Consider the following 21,035-nt stretch of genomic DNA (forward strand, 5'->3'; position numbering starts at 1 on the left):
TTATACCGGTAAATGTTCGGTAATTGTTTGGGTGGTGGGGCTGCTGGCTGACTTACAGAGCACACAGATTTCTGTCAGGTAAATACCTCCTCCTTAGTTCATTTCAGGGTTTCCCCTGTAGCTCAGCAGTAAAAAATCCACCTGCAGTGCAAGAGATGCAGGAGATATGCACTTGACCCCTGGGCTGGGAAGATCGCCTAGAGGAGGGCATGGCAACACCCTCCAGAGAGAGTACCCAGAGGGATTCCCCATAGAGAATCCCTGTTGACAGAGGAGCCTGGTGGATTACAGTCCATGTGGTGGCAAGGAGTCAGACACGACTGAAGCAACTTAGCACATACACATACAAGTTGATTTCAGGCTACCAACATTGTATCATGGAAGCAGAGCTGGGAGAGTAATTTAATATTACATATAATTTACTATTATATCTTCCTTTGGGTTGGGAAGATCCCCTGGAAGAGGGCATGGCAACCCCCTCTAGTATTCTTGCCTGGAGAATCCACATGGACAGAGGAGTCTGGCAAGCTACAGTCCCTGGGGTCACAAAGAGTTGGGCGACTAAGCACGATTCTAAGTTTATATAATGTAATTCTTCACCATGGCTGTGTTTAAACCACCAGCTCATGAGATGGCTGTAAATCCTATGGGCTCTTGGGATCAGTATGAGCTGGCTCTAGCACCCTGCTCCATTAGATGCTCAGAGTAAACTGATACAGGAACAAAGACCAGGGCACACAATTCAATACCAGTCCAGTGGGTCAGGGTTTGTAACAAGCTATGGTTTCTGCTGTAGTGTTACCAAAAAATGTGTGGTCTGGCTCCTCACCGCTCAACAGCCAACAAACAGGTCAGGTTGGTGGAAAGGAAAGTTTGCCGGCAACTGGTGGGGAGGGCGGACATCTGTCCAAAGACTGATTCCTCCCACTGCGATCAGAGGGCAGTAACTGCTACAGACAGAACTGGCGGGGGATGGGGGTGTGGGCTACAAGTAGAAACAGCAGTCAGCTTTGACAGTCATCTTGAAACTGGTCATTGGTGGTCTGACCAGCACCATCTTGGTTGTTTTAGGTACATTTCATTTTCAGCTCCAGGGCTGGTTGATTTCCATTTCTTTGAGACCAATTCCAGGAACTGTGGCAGCTTATCTTGTGGGTACAGTCTGGTCATCATGGCGTTAACTTTTCTACCTGGGGTTTCAGGATCTGTAAGATAGCTCATAGGATATGGCTCAGAATATTGTCTATAGCCCTTGACTATGCTTAATGACTAACATTATTCTTGTTTCGTCTCCTTTGAGTGTTTTGCTTTGTTTCTGCATGTTCTCATTTCTCTGATCAAGCTTGTTCTTTGACTAAAATTTTCCACAGACAGAAAGCAGGCAGAGGACACTGAGATGGGGAGGGCACTATGGCCCTGATCCATTTCAGTAGCACACTCACTATACAAAGGAGGCTGTCCACCAGGCAACGAACAGCTCAGGGAGGATCATCGGGGAGGATGCACACAATGCTTACATCTTTTGTCCTGAGTCACTGAATTTCAGGAGGCAACCGAAGATTCCACCAGCTTCAGATTCTGAATCTGCAACCCAACCCATCTCTCCAGTGAGCAGAGTTAAACTGCACCCCTGGGAGGAAGTGAGACTAGAAATAATAGAAGTGGAAATCAGAATTGGCATAGAGATCATGAACAAAGCCAATTGAGAGCCACAGATTTGCCACTTCTGTAAATATTTACAGGTACTGATTATATTTGTAATCATCATGAACGTGGAAATGCTTCACCTGCTGTTTGTTTGAAACATTAGAGAGCAACTGATCCCATTGTCTTGTGATTTTAATTAGATGTTTAGGAGAGTTTGAGTTTGCAATCACATCTTAGGGACATCTGATTTAACTTAGAACATGTTGCTTGCCAGCTGTGAGGGCCCTGAGTGTTTAGGGCAGTTGTTCTCAAAGTCTGGTCTCCAAATTCTCAGGTTCTGCCCCAGAAATGCTGAGTCAGAAACTCTTGGGGGAGGAGGGCAGAAAATGTGTTTTAATGAGTCCTCCCCCAAGAGATTCCGATGCACGGTCATGTTTGAGAACCATTGCTCTAAAGGGATTGTTAACTCCTTAAGGAAAGTAAATTGGATATTAGATAAATCACCAAAGGTAGCAGACATTTCTCTCAACACACTAAGTCTCTTGCACATCCAGATGACATTCTCTTCTTGAGCCTTTTCCACCAAACTCTAGGTTCCCTTCTGGCTCTCACACATTTTTTTCCTTCTGTAAAGTGCAGGATGAAGTAACCAAATAAGACAGCCTAGAAACTTCCTTTCTAGGTTTGGGGGTTGGAGCTCTGGGATTGAAATCTGCCATGGAGTTCAGGCAGTGCCATGGCCAGGATCATCCATCAGATATTAATTTTTAATTGCTCCCTCTCCATTTCCCTCGCCCCTGTTCTAAGCAGCACTGCAAGTCCTAATGTTGCTTTATCATCTCTTGCAAGGGGGAAACTGGGCATGACTTAGAGTCAGTGGCTTACAGGGTGCGTGCGTGTGTGTGTGTGGTGTGTATATGTGTGTATGTGTTTTAAATCCTGCTTTCATTAAACAGATGATGCTGGGTGGACTGACAGATGGAGGGGAAGTCCAGAGAGGAGAGAGAGCACGGAGAGTTTGGGGGGTCATAACTTCGTGCAGACCCCTGCCACAGGTCTGGACAGCACTCTGCAGGGTGATGAGGCCCCTGAGAGGGATAGCCTGGTGCCCCAGGCAGACTTGCCTTCTGCCCTCACCAATGGGTGATGCTGGCTTGCATCCCAGGCTGGGTGTACCCTGGGAAGTGGTACCTGACCCTGAGTCCCTGAGACATCGACACACCCAGTATAGATGGAGGGAGGGAATGTAGCTTGGGAGAAGGAGACTGAATTTTTTTTATTGCCTGTGAAATGATAGTTTGCAATCAGATTTAAGTGGATCTGGAGAAAATAAAGACACATGAGCTTTCTTGCACACATCTGAGCATGTGCTGTGGACTTTCACTCCAGCTTCAGTTCATTTCCCAGGGTTCTTGTCTTCCTGGGAAGCCACATGTTCTAATACTCGCTTCTCTCCTCAAATGTATTATCCCAAACATTTGGCACATTGAATCTGTCTCTCCCTTCTCTTTCCCTGTCTTTAGACAGAATATTATTCAACTCAAGCTAAAGTGAAAACACCAATGATGCTTGAAGCCTCTTTTGGGTAAGTGCCTCCATACTTCGAGGTGGTTCCAGCATGTTGGTGGGACAGAGCTCTTAATTCCCAGGGCCGGGGGGTTTGCAGGATGAACATGGGGCATTGTGGCTGACTCAGAGCTTGGTGACACCGGTGGCCCCATCGTCCCTACTCCCAGCCTTAGGTGTGATCAGAGCCCTCAGTGACCAGGACCTTCATATTCACGTGAGACTGGTTTTGAACAAATGCTTTTGCAAGAAGCACAGGGCGTGCTGCGTGGAGGAAGTACAATGACGATGGGGTTCGTTCTTCTTGGAATGATCAAGGTTAGTATTTTTTCTTATTGATTCCTGTATTTAAATGTTAGAGGGATGAACCCTGTCATTTTGTAGCAAAAATATATTTTGGGTTTGTCCTTTGTCTCCTTACTTCATTTGATATATTTTGGTCTGCATACAAGCATAAACTTTTCCCATAGTCAAATACAGTGTTTCTTGTCCTTCATGGGTTTTTCCATTGCTTTTAGATTTCATGAGCTTTCCCCTGCAATGAAATTTGTTACTTATTAACTATTTTTTCACCCAATAGTTTTTTATGCTTTGGCTAATATAAAACTAGGTGTCTTTTGGTGCATGCAATACAAGTCAAAATGTGTTTTATTTTTCCCCTCAACTACTTAGTCAATGTCCCCACACTATTTGTTGAATAATCCATTCCTCTTTCATGGGTTCACTCTGCTTCTTTCTGCAAAAAGACAACTTTGTTGAGGTATAATTTATTGACCATGAAACTCACCCACTCTCAGTGTATGATTCAATAAATTTCAGTAATCTGCAGAGTTATGCAGTCATCCGCACAGTGGAACACCTCTATCATTCTCAGAACATCTCTTCCTTGTGCCTATTTGCAGTCAGACCTCACTGCTGCTGATCCCCTGGGCAACCATGGATCTGCTTTCTGTCTCAAGGGATCTGACATTTCATGTCAGTGCAGTCATCCACTGTGCAGTCTTGTGCACCTGGCTTCTTTCACGTGGCGTGATGGTTTTCAGTTCCTCTGTCCAGCATTTATCATTAGCTTGCTCCTTTCAGTTGTGGCATAATACTCCATTGTGTGGACATACCAGATATTATTTGCCCATTTATCCGGTGATGGGCATCTGGGTTGTTTCTACCTTTTGGTTATTGTGACTCAAGCTGCTCTGCTCTTTGACATATAAATCTTTGTGTTGAAGAATGTTTTAATATCTCTGGGGTAGGTTCCTAGGAGTGAAATTCCTGGGTCATATGATAAGCTGATGTTTAACTTTTTAAAGAAACTATTTTCCAAAGTGTCAGTGCCATTTTACCCTCCTGTCAGTGGTGCGTGAGGGTCCCAGGTTCTCTATTTTCTCGCCAACACTTGTTCTTGCATGCCTTTTAAAAAATTCTTTTATTTTTTTAAATTGGAGGATAATTACTTTATAATATTGTGATGGTTTCTGCCATACATCAGCATGAATCAACCACAGGCATAGGTATGTCCCCTTCCTCTTGAACCTCCCTCCCACCTCCCACCCCATCCCAACCTTCTAGGGTGTCACAGAGCACCAGCTTTGAGGTCCTTACATCTTCTTACTTTAAAACAGGAAGGAAATGTCTTCTTGCATTAAAACTTCCTGTTTTAAAACACTTACATCTTTTCTGTTTCATTTTTATATTTTAAACTGATACAGTTGCCAGTCTTTTTCAAGTTATGGTTTAAGAATAACCATGTTTTCAATTCCTTCCACAGGGAGGGGAATGCAGTCTGGCTCTTCTCTGCATAATACATTTTTATCTCAGGTCACAGTAACTCCCATAAAAGTTTATTTCCCCTAAAATGTTACAAAAATATTTATTTCTCATCTCATATTTATTTCTTAACTCCTAAACAAGTTTTGAATTCAGAGCCAAGTATATTTGATTTTGAACTTTGAGCTTACTTCTTTGGGCTTTGGAGATGGTGAAAACACCATGCAAATTTCCAAGTCCTTGAGATCCCCTTAGTCTTTTAAAGTTCTTTTGGACACTGGGGCCTGAGCAAGGCTTGTTACTCATTTGGCGTGGGGAGGGCTTGGAGTCCTTCACTGAGTACTTCACTCTATGACCTTTACCTCAGCTTTGGCTCTGTCTCCAAGAATGTTTAGGCTGTTCAGACAGGACCCAGAAGGCCTGTGTCCATGCAGTGATCTGAAGCGCCTTGCCTGCCTGCTGACCTGGGTGCACCCAACTGCAGCCAGCTCTTTGCATTTGCAGAGCGTGCCTTGCCTGTACTTGGTCATGGTGCCCTTGAAAACACCGAGTTCCTCCAGTGTGGAATGGAACTTTTTGTTCTTTGTTGTCCCTCCTCCCCAGACTATGTCACCTGACTGGAAGCATTAGGTACAAGGGCGGAGAATCCCCTGCACGGATGACTGTCCCTCAGTCACCATTTCTCACTGAGAAGAGTCTCCAGGACCCTTAGATATCTTGCTGCAGTCTTTGCAGAGTGCTGGGTGGAGCAGTTGTGAACGGGTTCGATTACCTTCATCAGCTGATCTTCATTTCTGCAAAGTCATTGTGGAGACCAGGCAAATGGACATAAGTGGGACAAGAGGTGTCTCACCACCGGAGCTCCATCAGAATTGCTCTGTGCTCAGCGTTTCTTTGAGGACTGTGCCTGTGGCAGCACCTTCTTTCCAGAGCTTCCTGCAGGGAACTTGGAATGCTTTGGGGAAGAAACTCATAGACTATGAAGAACTTTTCCTCCTTTTTGAACTTGCATTTATTTACTGGCTGTGCTGGGTCTTCATTGCTGCAAGAGCGTTTCTCTAGCTGCGGTGCGCAGGATTCTCATTGCTGTGGCTTCTCTTCTTGTGGTGCCTGGGCTCCAGAACACACAGGCTTTAGCAGTGCGGGCTGCAGTGTGGGCTCTAGAGCTCTGGTGCAGTAGCTGTGGCACACAGGCTTAGCTGCTCTGTGGCAGGTGGGACCCTCCTGGACCAGGGATTGAATTTATGTCTCCTGCATTGGGAGGCAGATTCTTTATCACTGAGCCATCAGGGAAGTCCCTTTCCCTCCTTTTTAAAATATGGCTCACAGACTATATTTTAAAAGGAGCAGCCCCAGTGGCTCAGATGGTAGAATCTGCCTGCGGTGCAGGAGACACAGGTTTAATCCCTGGGTTGGGAAGATCCCTGGAGAAGGGAATGGCAACCCACTCTAGTATTCTTGGCTGGAGAATTCCATGGACAGAAGAGTCTGGCAGGCTATAGTTCATTGGGTCGCAAAGAGTCAGACATGGCTGAGCAGCTAACACACACACACACACCATTACCATCTATTTCAAAAAATAAACCATCCATCCGAGTGGAATTTTAAACATAGCAAGGTATCATACATGTATTTTTGTTTCTTTCTGTTGTGAAATTATACCCATTCAGAAAAGTTCAGAAAACTTATGAGCCATGTGGTCATTAATTATTATTATTTTAATTAATTAATTAATTTTGGCCATGCTGTGCAGCATCTAGGATCTTAGTTCTCTGACCGGGGATCGAACCTGGGCACATGGCAGTGAAAGCACAGAATCCAAACCATTGGCCCACCAGAGAATTCCTGCAGTCATTAATTATTAAAAACTAAACCCCATGTAACATCACTCAGTTCAAGACACTGCACACAGCTCACCTCTGAGGGCCCCCTCCCCATCAGCATCTCCTTATTCACTGTTCAGGCTATTCAGGTGTTCAGGATGATTGCTTCCTTCCTTACGTTACCCTCTCAGCGCCATCTCCAAACACTGTCGTTTAGTCTTGCCTGGTTTTGCTTTCTTAAAGGCCTCTTTTGATGAGCAAAAGTTCCAAGTTTCAATGCAGTCAAAGTTGTTCAGCATTTTCTTTGACGGCCAGTGCTTTTCTATGTCCAGTTTAAGAAGCCCCTTGGCTGGCCAGTGGTCTTGAAGGCAATCTGTATTTCTTCTTAACCATTGTTTGGCTTTTGACACAGAGCTTCTCAGCACCCCCGGAGCAGTGTGAGGCAGAGACCACAGCTCACAGTTGATTCCAGTGCCTTGATGTGACTCATTGGAAAGATTCTACCGGGCCGCAGCACCATTGTCCTTGGAAATCAAGGGTCATATTTGCATGTGTTGTTTTGAGCTTTCTAGTCTGTTCTGTTGGTCTGTTTTCTTTTCATCCTTGTGCTAATGTCGCACTGGCTTAATTCCCAAGCCTTTGTAATAAATCTTGGTAGAACAAGGTCCAGTAGAACAAGTCCTTCCGCCTCCAAGTTTCATGGCTCCTCCATTGCCATAACTTTTAAAATCAGGTTAAGTCTCACACATGCACAAATGCTGGAAATTTGATTGGAATCACATTGAATTAACAGATCAGTTTTTAAAGAATTGACATTTTTACAACACTGAAAATACAAGTCCTTAAACATGGTATTATATATCCCTCCATTCATTTAAGCCTCACTTAAATTTCTTAAGACTGTGTTTTGTTTGGCTGTATAGACTCTTGCACCTCCCTGTGTGCTGAGCACTGGCCCAGAGCCCTCTCCCCAGTTACAGGGCAGCCCCCTTCTCGAGATTTCTTCTCCTCCTTCTTTCTTGATTTGAGTTTGAATCTTGAGCACACAGGGAGAGGATATGGGCATCTCTCTCTCCTCTCCAGGTCTCAGTTTCCCCATCTGTAGGATAAGGATCCTAGTGCCTGTGTCATGGGTATGAGAAGATCAAACAAGAAAATGTGCTTGATGTACTTAGAGTCTGGGACATAAGAAGCAGTCCGTTAATGTTAGCTTTTAAAAATAAAAGAACCAAGGAAACAAGCGACCTGCGAAAGGGGCACTACTCAGAGGGAGCTTGTATGACTGTGTGGACCAGCCACACAAGAGATGAACTGGGTCTGCTTTCTGGAGGAGGTGGTTCTGGAAGGATGGATGGATGGATTTGCATATAGGATCATGGAGAGGGCAGTCACTGGCTCAGAGCCTGCACCCCAGCCCCAAGGAAGGTCAGTGACTTTAAGCCCACCTGTTGGTGAGCAGAGAAGCAGGTAGAGGCAGGGGTGTCATCTGGACCCAGGAATGGGCAGCTAGCCTGATGCCAGTGTTCTGACCCTGAAGAGGGCTGTGTTTCAGCCTAGCTCAGCCACTAGTTGAGGTCACTGTGCATCACCCCAGCTCTCACCCAGCCTTTTGTTCTCCAGTGAGGACAAAATTCTGGCTACACTCAGGGTTGCAGTAGCCGCAGGAGAATGGAGTCACAGACTGCTCCTGACATTTACTAACAGGACCTAGGTGATATTACATGTCTAACTTCAGGGAAGGACCCAGTGTCTCTGGCCTGGCCTCATGACATGTTCTGACATGCCAGGGAATTTTATAAGCAACACCTTAAAATCATAGTCATAAATGATGTTTCTAAAATGATACAGGGTGTTTTAAAGCAGGACACAACTGAAGAGGTATGTTTTGGGGGTTGAACTTGAACACTCTGGAAAGTGAAAGTGGAAGTGTCGGTTGATCAGTCGTGTCCAATTGCTTGCAGCCCTATGGTCTGTCCATGGAATTCTCTAGGCAAGAATACTGGAGTGGGTAGCCATTCCCTTCTCCAGGGGATCTTCCCCAACCAGGGATCGAACCTGAGTTTCCTGCATTGCAGGCAGATTCTTTACCATCTGAGTCACCAGGGAAGCCCCAGATTTATTTATTTGGTCACACTGGTCTTAGCTGCAGCATGTGGGATCTAGTTCCCCCACCAGGGATCGAACCTGGGCCCCCTGCTTTGGGAGCAGAGCCTTAGCCACTGTGCCATAAGTGAAATCCCTGTGACCCAGTTCAGCGCATTTGAACACTCTGGTGTTGGAGTTATTAGTTCTGATTAGTTTCCCAGATAGTGTGCCAACCCCTATCAGTCCTCTGTCTTGCAGAGGAGATACCAGACCTGAAGGGGCAGGTGGGCCCTTCCTAGTGCCAGGTAACCTGGACAGGGAATCAGGCGCTCCAACTGTCCCCACTGTTTCTGAGGAGCCAGGTCCTCTGCAGTTACTGTCTTAACTGGCTTCCATGCCTGTGCCCCACACCCACCAGCCTGTTCCCCTGGTTTCCTGCACAGATCATTCTAGAACTTTTCACAGCTTGAAAGGTTCAGGTGTCCTACGGCATTTGCTCTATGGAATCTTTTCTCCAGAATCAAAGCCTCCCAGTGGGGGTCCAGGTGTTGAGGGTTTTCTGTCGCTGCTCTGGTCTCCAGATGGGGAAATGTAGACTCGGCGTATGCGTGACACCCTGAACTGTGGCCATTTTGTGCGGACTTTGGCAACAGAACCTTCTGTTCTGAAGGAGCTCAAGTCACAGGCAAAGTGACCTGTATACAAGCAGAGGGGACGGAAGCTGTGTCCAACACATTTCTGTGTAAGTTAGGCTGACTCAGGGCAGAAACAGAACACAAGGAAGGCCAAATAGTTTAGGGAAAACCTTGCAGGTGTGACAGCTGGCCTTGGGCAGTCACCCATGTGACACGTATTTACTGGGCACGTCCTGTGCCAGACGGTCTTCTGAACGCTGGGACACAGCCCCGAGTCTGCCAGGCAGATGGCTGCCCTGCAGGGCCCTCATTCTCACAGGCACAGGGACAGTACACATGATAAAGGAGTGTGTTATGGAAAGTGATGGAAGGTGACGAGGGTCAGGGAGAAAAATACTGACAGAGAGGCCAGGCACAGGCAGGTGCTATTTTAAGTGTCCTGAGAAGGTAAATGTCCTGAGATGAGTGTTTTCCTTCTTGCGGAACCAAGACTTGGGGCATTTCTCGTGGGAGGGTTGCCATGTCTACGGGAGGAGCTTGGAGAAAGGAGAGCAAGTAGGTCCACCCAAATGTCCCTGAATTCTGCGTGAAGGGGTCCACATGCCTTGGGACACCGATTCTCCCTTATGAAACAATGAATGAAACTCAGTTTGCAAAACAGACAACCACATCCTGCATCTGATGCAGAAGGAGGCTCGAGAAGCAACTTCTTGCTGAGTCCTGAATTTCGGGTCTGACTTTCAGAGCCAGGGCAGAACATCAGACTGCTTCTCAAGTCAGTGAGCACTGGGGACCATGGGATCTAGACAGGACAGCAAAAGGCACACTGGTCCTCCTGGTTGGGGTGCTGGGAACCTGCCGCCTCCCGTAGCCCCGATCTTACTCAGCAACTCTCAGAACCTCCAGGGGACCTCTAACTGATCTGTGGCAGACTGTCTCCTTGAGCAAACTTTAGGCAGGCTCCTCTGGGTCCTCTCTCAGCCTCGGCCTTGCCCTGTCTGTCCTTGGCCTTTCTAGCCCAGTTTTAGCAAGAATCCTGCTAAATAAGTTTAGGTAGGGTCCCCCCACTCCTGAGATCTGATCACCCTGGATAGCTGATCAAAGTCCTAATTCCCCACCCTTGAGGTCCAATCACCCCAACTTGTCTTCAGCAAGAATCCTAAGTTGGTTCAGCCAGAATCATCTACCTTGGATGTCTTTTCTTAATTATTTTCCATACACTGACTCTTCTCTCTGCTCATTGGCTATAACCCCCAGGTATCTCTTCTGCATTTGGAATTGGGCCTCATCTCTCATCCCCACTGAAAGAGTCTTCTGTAAAGACTTTCCTACCATTTTACTCCTGCAGATGGGTTTTAGGTTGAGTGAGGAGCTAAAAGTTCACCATGGATGAAGGCCAGTCTCAGGAGCTGCCCCCCAGACTCTGTCCTTGCCAGAACAGGCAACCAGCTTCCACTAAGTTTGATGTTGTAGGTTTAAGATGAGAACCCTTTCTAGAGATGTGTGTGTGTGAGTGTGTGTGTGTGTTAGTTGCTTAGTTGTGTCTGACTCTTTGCGACTCCATGGACTGTAGCCCACTGAGCTCCTTCCTCTGTCCATGGCATTCTCCACCAAAAATACTGGAGTGGGTTGCCATGCCCTCCTCCAGGGGATCTTCACAACCCAGGGATGAAACCCCCATCTCTTACGTCTCCTGTATTGGCAGGCAGTTTCTTTACCACTAACAGCACCTGGGAAGCCCCATGTATGTCTGAGAACACAGACGTACACATATATCATGAGTATTTATATCTATAGATAGATGGGTAGATTTAGATAGAAAAGTTAAATTTATGTCCAGAAATATAAACTCAGGGGTACCCTGGTGGCTTTGACAAATGCATTCTCCAGTGTAACCCAACCCCCATCCGTGACACAGAACAACACACCCCTGCCCAGGGTTCCCTCACGCCCCTTCCCAGTTAATCCCCCTTCCCCACCTCTCAGAAGGAACTGCTATTACAATTTTTTTCATTGCAAATTAATTTTGCCTGTTGTAGAATTTCGTAAAATAGAATCATATACTATATGCTCCTCTGTGAAGAATTCTTTCACCTAATATAATGGTTTTGCAGTTCATTCACGTTTGTTCCCTTGTGTTACTGAGTAGGATTCCATTTTGGGGATTTGCCACAATTACATTGTCATTTACCTACTGAGGGATGCCTGGACCATTTGCAGTTTTAGGCTACTATGAATAAAGCTGCTATGAACTGTGTATCTCTCTGTGTGTGAGTGTGTGTGTGTGTGTGTGTGTGTGTGTGTGTGTGTGTGTACGCTTTCATTTTTCCTGAGCAAGTAGCTAGGAGTGGAATTGCTCAAGCAGAGGATGGGTAACATTTAGTATAAAATACTCCCAGAACCTTTGCACAGAGAAGTGTGTTGTTTCATATTCCCAATGAATACAACACCTACGAAAGCCCACCTATGACCGTGGCTGGGCTTCCCAGGCAGTGCCAGTGGTGAAGAAACCACCTGCCAATTCAGGAGACAGACTTAGGTCTGAACTCTGGGTCAGGAAGATCCCCTGGAGGAGGGCATGGCAACCCACTCCTTGGAGAATCCCATGGACAGAGGAACCTGGAGGGCTACAGTCCATAGGGCCACACAGAGTCAGACACGACTGAAGTGACTAAGCAAGCATGTAGGCTCGTGACGATGGCCGCCCTCTGCTCTGGCCTCTAGTATTCACAGTTATATTTCATTCACTGTGCAAGCTTTGGGTAAAAGAGTTGGACCATACCCTTCAGATCCTGGGCAGTGCTCAAGACACGTTCTCTATTTGGGCTTGTTTTCCTGGGCTTCTCCCCTGTCCTTGGATGAGTACTGGGAAATACAGAGGGAGGTGAGACGGGAGAGGCTGGTGGGGTCTTGAGGGTCAGTTAAAGGTTATGCTTTATCGTTAAAAGCAGCACTGTCCAGCAGGACTTTTTATAACAAGAGAGAAATTCTAAATCTATGATGTCAAACATATCAGTCACATGTAACTACTGAGCCCTTGAAATGTGGCTAGAAGCAATGAAGAATTGAGTTTAAATGCCAATTAAATACTGTTTAAATAGCACAGATGACTTTGCCTGCCAAATCGGACAGTGTGGCTTTTTGCAATGGCATGCCATGTAGAATTTAGAGTGGGCAGATGACACCATCAGATCCGGGTCTGTTGCTACTTGTCACTCTGGCTTCAGTGTGACCGTGTAAAGGACCAGTAGAGATGTCGCCACAGTCATCCAGGGGAGAAATAGTGGTTTCTTGACCTGGGGTGTGCAGTGCAATCAGAGAGAAAGGGAAGGATTAAGGAATTTGGGGGGATTAGCATAGAGGCATGCCCCACTGGTTAAATGATTCCTTGTAGGCTTCTGGCTGCAAGGAGGACAAATAGGGGAGATTCTCATCCCTTTGTAGGCATGTAGCTGTGGGGCTTCAAGAAAAGACTTGGGCTGCTGGAACTTCTAGGACAATTAAAAGAAGGCTCAGATGCGTCCATGTGGAAATGCAGCATGAACTTTAAGAAAAAGCTCTGTAAAATCCGCATTTTCTTTCCATCACATAGATTCCTATTCAATGTTGGCCATGGGCCAACACCATCATCCTAGCTCACTCGGTTGTAATCAGGTGTAGGAGTCCCACTTTATGCTCTTTCAAAAACAAACAAACAAACAAAAAAACAACCAAGCAGGGACTTGTCTGGTGGGTCAGTGTTTAAGAATCCACCTTCCAAAGCAGGGGATGTGAGTTTGATCCCTGGTGGGAGAGATAAGATCCCACATACCACGGGGCAACTAAGCCCACCAGCCATGACTAGAGAAAGCTTCAGTTCAGTTCAGTTCAGTCACTCAGTCGGGCATTGTAATGAGGTTTCCTGGTGGCTCAGATGGTAAAGAATCTGCCTGCAATGCAGTAGACCTGGGTTCCCTCCCTGGGTTGGGAATATCCCATGGAGGAGGGCATGGCAACCCACTCCAGTATTCTTGCCTGGAAAATTCCATGGGCAGAAGAGCCTGAAGGGTAACAGTCCGTGGGGTCACAAAGAGTCAGACATGCATGAGCAGCTAAACGCATCACAGCACAGTGCAAAGCAATAAAGACCTAGAGTAGCAGAAAAATCACGAACCCTGACTTGCTAGTGGGCATACGTGCACATATTGCGAGCATCTGCTCCACTGCTCTTTCAGGAGTTTCATCGGGGTCTGGGTGTGGCTCTGCTAGATTTCATCTGGCTGCTTCTCTATTGTGGGCACTTGACTCTCCTCCAACTTCTCATTCTCATGCTTGGCCAGGTCATGGTTGGCAGGGCAGCTCAAAAGCCTGTTATCTAGAACCATGGAAATTGTTCACAGTGTTTGACCCAGTAATGTGGTGCCTGGGAAGGTATCCCAAGGAAATAGCTGAGAGAAGAAAGTAAGTGCAGGAAGACGCTCTTTGTGACATTTTCTATGACAGGGGAACAATTTAAATTGGCTGGCAAGGTCAACAACAGGGGCAGCAGCCCAAGTGTACTGGAGAACGGTAAAGAGGGTGGTTTCAAAGGCTGTGCAAACATGGCAAAATGCCCTCATAGTTCCAGTGGAACGATAAGCTCACTGTAATTAAAAGCTTGAAAAATGGATGCACAAAACCTAAGGAAAACACCATTGATGTCAAGATGGGAATGTGAGCCGTTTAAGCTTTCCTTTGAAAAGCTTAATTTTAAGGGTACATAGCTATCTCTTACAATATGTAGAACTCAGGAAAATGATTGTAAATAAACATTGTGCCAACTATGCCACTTGGAGGCAGTTATTCCTCTTGGGTACATTCACACTGACCACAGTCTTCAGCTCAAAACGAGTTTGAAACATTTGTTGTTGAGTTTTGTATGTGTGATTGTGTTTATCATAACCTTTTACACACACTATACCCAAACTGGCACAGATAACACAGATAACACAGTGTCATTTTGGAAAGGAATGTAATTAAATGAGAAACAACATTGAGCAAACACAACCCAAACAATCAGTGTACAGAGAGCTCTATTACTTAACACCAGGCTCCATCATTCAGGGAACACCTATGGTATTCTGATCAGGAGCGGAGCTGCCTGGAAAGGGACACACGGCTTCTTGGACTCAAGGTTTGGGGCCCATCTCCAGCTGGTCTGCAATGGCCAGGTCCAGGGTTTTATTTTCTGCCTTGGTTCCTGTGCTGTCCATCATGCCATGGCTGGAGGAAGTCGACCTAGTTAACTCTTCCAGTTGGCTTGCTGAGCACTCTTGTTCCTGGGTTCTCCTTCCTTTGTGGTGGAATTCTGAAGAAACCGGCATCCCCAAGGTCCTTTGGTTCATCCGTCTCAAATGTAGACAGACAATCCCTCTTGTCTCTCTCTCAACACTGAAGGACTCTTTGGTGAATTTATGAATGATTTGCAAAGGGCTTGGAGGGCCAGATGCAGGCTTTAAAAAGACTGAGTGTGATCTGTGAGTCACGGTTACGTAACTCCTTAAGGTCACAGTGGTCAATTTAATCAACTGTCTTTTCCACTTCACTAAATGCTATTTTGTTTTCTTGAAAGGTGACCAGGCTAAGCATTCATCACATTATGGGAGGTACTCAATATTTAAATTCCAGGTGAACTCTCATATTTTTCACAGCCTCCTCTAGGACAATTTCTTTCCAATCTAGTTGCTTATTTAGGTTATGTACTCTCACTTAAATTTAAGAAAAGGACTCCCCTCGTGGTCCTGTGGTTAAGAATCTGCCTGCCCATGCAGGGGACATGGGTTTAACCCCTCGCCAGGACGATTCCACGTGCCTCTGGGCAACTAGGCCCATGCACCTCCATCACTGAAGTCCGCATGACTGTAAGGCCCAGACTCCTTGACAAGAGAAGCCAGCACTGTGAGAAGCCCGTGTACTGCAACCAGAGGGTGGCCCCCACTCAGTGACAAGAGAAAGCCCCTGCACAGCGACGAAGACCCCGTGGAGCCAAAAATAAAAAAAGAATTTAGAAAGTAAATTTAAGAAAAGAATTAAAATATTAATTATTAATGTGAACAATCAGAAATCTCGCTACCTCTCCAATCAAGTCATATCATTTATTGCCTTCTGTTTTGTTATTCACTGGCCTGCTTATCTTTCTTTTAATGTGTGTAACTGCGTTCTTATTTCTCCAAAGTGAATACTTTTATTAATAATTTAATACAGGATATGTATTTGCGGCCTGACTTGTTTGCTTCTGATGCTGTTCAGCCTTGATTTAATGTATGTCAGTCATATTATGTCAGTCTCGATGCGGACAGCAAAGTTAGGAGCCAGCTTTGAAAACAAGAGATGGGATGGCAGGAACATGTCTCCCAACCACGCACCCTCACTCACTCTCTTTCTTTTATACACCCATCTGCTTTTACACACACACACACACACACACACACACACACACACACACACACACACACTTGTGCACAATGTGAGCCCTGAATGAGCCATTCTTGAGGCATTGTCTCACTGTGTGAGGACTGGGAAGGGGGTAGCTTTTCCATCATGAGAGACAGACCCTAGATCAGCTCTCTGCCTGTACCATCCAGGCTGTGGCTCATACACTGAGTGCCCTGCCCAAAGCCAGGACCTGGGCTGTCACCCTTGCCACCTTGCATCAGTATCTGAAGCACGCAGCCTTGGTCAGTGTAGGCCCATCCCTGAAAGTGTATCTCCTCCGGTGTTTCGCTGAGGACTAGTCCCAGGATTCAATGTTTCCTGGCTTCTCTAATTCAGGAAGCCTTTATTCACCCCAATAATGCCCTTGAGCTGCTCAACTGCATTGCCTACCGCAACGTCCTCTCCGAGCTGCAAATTCCAGTGCACCGCATCTTGCGTTACCTCTGCTGTTCACCATTACGTGACTAGTAGAGTCCTTTGATCTGACGGCTCTTCCAGAGAAGGAAGGTAGCAGGTGGAGACAGGCAGGGTAACAGGTGGAGACAGGCAGGGTAACAGGTGGAGACAGGCAGGGCCACGGTGTCCCAGGGAGGTGGGGCAGAGCTCCTGCCGCACTGACCAGAAGCCTCCCTGCCCTGGGTTTCTGTGTTATAGAGAAGACGTGTGTCCTTGCTCTCCATTCAGTTTCATTCAGGCTCTGGATTTCTCTTATTGTTGCTGTTTAGTCACTCAGTCATATCTGACTCTTTTGCAACCTCATGGGCTGTAGCCTGGAAGGCTCTTCCGCCCATGGGATTTCCTAGGCAAGAGTACTGGAGTGGGTTGTTATTTCCTTCTCCAGGGGGTCTTCCCTGCATGGAACCCATGTCTCCTGCACTGCAAGCAGATTCTTACCCCTGAGCCACCAGAGCTTCCATTATACATGCTGAAAACATCTCAGATGGAACAGAAGGTACTGCATAGCAGTGGTCAGACTAGAATACTAAATAATTCTGAGACAAGCAACAAATCTCTGGTTCATAGCATATAACATTTCTTAGCAAATTATAATTAATTAGTGGTTGACATAAAAGCTATTATTTTCATATCCATCGGTTTTCTCAGCTCTTCTCTTGCATGTGGAAATGAGCCTCAGGTCACCTTCTCTTTGTTGTGTGTTCACAGTAGCTCAGTTGTGTTTGACTGTTTGTGGCCCCATGGACTGTAGCCTTCCAGGTTCCTCTGTCCGTGGAATTCCCCAGGCAAGAATACTGAAATGGGTTGCCATTTCCCACTCCAGGGGATCTTTCTGAGCAAGGTTCTAGCCTGTGTCTCTTGCATCTGCTGCTATGGCAGGTGGGCTCTTTACCCCTAGCGCCATCACCTTCTCTTTTTACTCATCGAGTTTTCTGCAGCGCTGTTTTGGTTAGTTGTCCCTCTGCTGATGGGAAGACAAGCTTGTGCTATGGTCTATGGAGCACCAGTCTGGCCGCCACAAGAAGCAGAACAACACTGCCCTCTGCTTTTCTCATCAGCTCTGCATGGCAGGCATCGCACATGCGGAAGTGGAAATGGAAACTCAGAGATGCAAAAGGACTCACCTAAGCTCTCTTGAGGGAGATGAGGCAGAACTGAAATATCAATTCAGGAAGCTCCTCCCAAGCCATCCCTGTTTGTGGACATTTGATGATCCTGTCACCCTTCCTTGGGCAGGAGAAACATCCTGTCCCCTACTGGGACAGGGGCAGACATACTGACCCCCCTAATTACTGGGTGAACCCAGGACCCAAGGTAGCCACTCAGACTCCTAAGAAGTTTGCATTTTGAGCTGATGCACGATGGGAGGGTGAAAGCTGAGCTGTCCTGTAATGTTTCAAAGAGCTGGTTTCTGCGGCTTCTACTGATCACTCCCATGCTTCTCAAGGCCTTGCTGTCCACCTTCTCCATGACTAGGATCTGCCAAAATCCAATATTTTTGGCTTCTTTTAAGTTCACTGAGTCGATGGACGTGAGTCTGAGTGAACTCCGGGAGTTGGTGATGGACAGGGAGGCCTGGCGTGCTGCAATTCATGGGGTCACAAAGAGTCGGACATGACTGAGCGACTGAACTGAACTGAAGTTCAACAAATTCAATCTTTGTTGCCTGCAACCAAAGGGCCATGCTGATATTCTCTTCTTGCAGTAGTGTTTTCTCCCAAAGGAAATACGAAGGAGACGTTGGCTCTCAAGACAGGTTTTGGAGGTGAGCAGGAGCTAGCCAGGTATATGGGAGGTGGGGTTGAGAATTCCAGTTAGCAAGAAAAGCATACTGATAAGCACAAGCGCTTCAGGGAACCTCAGATATTCTGATCTGGCCGTCCTGTAGTTAGGAGAATGACCTGTGTTAGTGAGTCAGGAACGCAATCCTGCTATGAGAGTTATGGGACAGGAAATGAGACCTTACACATTGGGCTTCCCTGGTGGCTCAGTGGTAAAGAGTCTGCCAGCCAGTGCAGGAGACACAGGAGATGTGGGTTTGATTCCTGGGCTGGGAAGATCCCCTGGAGAAGGGAATGGCTACCCATTCCAGTATTCTTGCCTGGAGAATCCCACAGACAGAGGAGCCTGGTGGGCCTCAGTCCACGGGGCTGCAAAGAGTCAGACATGACTTAGCCACTGAGCAGGCACACAGTCAAGAGTGAGTCAGGAATCCAAATCCACTCTGAATTATGGGACAGGAAATAAGTCCTTACACAGCACACAGTGTTTGCACTGGCGGACAAGTAGGGGCTTGCCGGCAGGTCCACAGTGAGACCATGAAAGGGAGCCCACAGAGGAAGATGCAATGTCGCTGTCTCTGTGTGGCTTCCACATGGGTTTGCCAGGAAATGCCTGGTGGTCGGCAGTAGCAGAGGAGAGGGAGGGCAAGCTGGACCTGTCTGGTCTTTCGAGTTTCCCTGTTATCTTATCTGATCGCACAGATTTTTGGGGAGTCCGTGGAGAACACTAGCCGGCAATCACAAGGAAGGAGATGCTGGGGACACGACTCCCAGCCTGACCTAGTCAGCAGACAGCGCTCCATCAGGAGACCTGACCAGACCTGCCGTGTCTGGAGGCAGCTAGGCAGCAGAGTGGATGCTGCAGTGGGCCGGGACAGGCAGGGTGCCTGCAGGAATTACATGCATCTCTGTGAAGTGAGAGCTTCCCTCATAGCTCAGTAGGTAAAGAATCTGCCGGCCATGCAGGAGATCCCTGTTCGATTCCTGGGTTGGGAAGATCCTCTGGAGAAGGGATAGGCTACCCACTCCAGTATGCTTGGGCTTCCCTTGTGGCTCAGCTGGTAAAGAATCTGCCTGCGATGTAGGAGACCTGGGTTCGATCTCTGGGTTGGGAAGATCCCCTGGAGAAGGGAAAGGCTACTCACTCCAGTATTCTGGCTAGAGAATTCCATGGACTGTATAGTTCATAGAATCGCAAAGTCGAACGCGACTGAGTGACTCTCACTCACTGTGAGCTGAGGAAGGACAGCAGTGGGAGGGGTCTCTGGTCTCAGTGTTCGTGTCCCCACAAATTCACATGCTGACAGCAAACTTTCCACGTGACAGTGTTAGGAAGTGGGGCCCTTGGGAGGTGACTGGGTCTTGAGGGTGGAGTCCTCATGAATGGGATTAAGTGCCCTAAGAGAAGGGACCTCAGAGAGCGCCCTCACCCCTTCTGTCACATGAGGGCACAGAGATAAGTCAGAGTCTGCAACCTGGAGAAAACTCTCACCAGAACCCAACTCTGCTCACACCCTGATCCCAAACTGACAGCCTCCAGACTGTGAGAAATACAGTCCTGCTGTTTCAGCCACACAGTCTGTGATATTCCAGTCTGTGATAATACTCTGAGCAGACTAAGACAGAGGGACAGGAGACATGTGGGCAGCAGGGCACACTGGACTTGGGTGGCCAATCGTAGCAGGTCAGTGAGAAAGATGGAAGTTTCTAGAACAACCCCTAAGTCAGGCTTGGTATCTAGAGGGAACAAAGGGATATGAGAGGCCAGTCTCCCTGGGTTGGAAGGATGAAGGAAGCAGTCCTTGGAGGAACGGTTGGTGCCACCTCTGGGATCCTGAATGGGACAGAGCTTGTTCAGAAAGACCTCCAGATCCTGGTGGAGGGCCTTTTCCAAGAATATTATTCAATCTTTTCTGAGGTCTGTTTGGAATGTGGTAGTAAACATGAAGTTTATTGAGAAAAGTTAAAGCCAATTAGTCGATTTATAGCTTTTCAAAAATTTTTATTTTTCAGAGATAAATCAGTGTAGTGTTGTGACTGACATCAAAGAAAACCATTTCAGTATTTTCTAATTTAGCTGGAACTCCATGTTTTCCCTGTGATGGTGGGTTTTTAAAAGATTAATATGATTTATGAATATTATTTGATAAGCTTTTCCCCATACTTTCTTATATGTAACTTGTTCATAATGTTATCTCATGTTTTCTTATTGATGGTTACAAATTATATCTCTGAACCAGGAACTTTCTCATGGCCTATTCTGATAAGTGTTTGACCCTTTCCACATTTAACCACATAAGTCTTGAGTAATATTTGCATCCAACAGCTGTATCATTAACAACAAAAGTGAGCCACCTGAAATTTTTCCTGAAATTAGCAAGTTGTATGTTTTCATTTCAGGAAAAGCAAGTTGTTTTATGACTAAGGTATTGCAAGTTATCCAAAATATGAACACAAGAGGATGGACTACCTTTGTTTTCTCCCCAAAGTTATAGACTGTAAAGGATTAGACAGAAGGCATACTCCAGAGAGACACAGAGACCAGCAGGGAGATGGCAGTTCCTGTACTTTGGATGCTGGTGATAAGACGGACAAAGGGCAACTGAAGTGCAGAGAAAGCTGAATTCTCGCTCAGCAATGTGGAACCAGCCAAGAGGCAGGACTGATTCACATAGTGAAAAGCAGAAAGGAATAGAATGCGGAAAGGACTAGGACTCAGATGCCCCTGATGGTGGGGGAAGTGCAAGGTGGTTAGAAAGTTTGCATGGGGAGCCATGTAAACCCTCTAGTCTGGCACTTCCCCCCAGCCCCCCTGCCACGCTTCT

General features: G+C 46.7%; 1 long non-coding RNA gene across 2 annotated transcripts; it reads left to right on the forward strand.

Annotated features, from left to right (window-relative positions):
- The first annotated feature begins 1,475 nt into the window (after positions 1 to 1,475).
- Positions 1,476 to 7,463, forward strand: LOC105606989 (uncharacterized). 2 transcript variants are annotated; one of them, XR_001027085.5, is made up of 4 exons: positions 1,476 to 1,742; positions 3,171 to 3,232; positions 3,384 to 3,531; positions 7,213 to 7,463. It is a non-coding gene; the product is annotated as an uncharacterized LOC105606989 (long non-coding RNA). The 2 variants fall into 2 exon arrangements; XR_009599134.1 differs by having other exon boundaries at positions 3,384 to 7,463.
- Positions 7,464 to 21,035: the final 13,572 nt, after the last annotated feature.

The sequence above is a fragment of the Ovis aries genome, chromosome 2, assembly GCF_016772045.2.
Source record: "Ovis aries strain OAR_USU_Benz2616 breed Rambouillet chromosome 2, ARS-UI_Ramb_v3.0, whole genome shotgun sequence".
Lineage (NCBI taxonomy): Eukaryota > Metazoa > Chordata > Mammalia > Artiodactyla > Bovidae > Ovis > Ovis aries.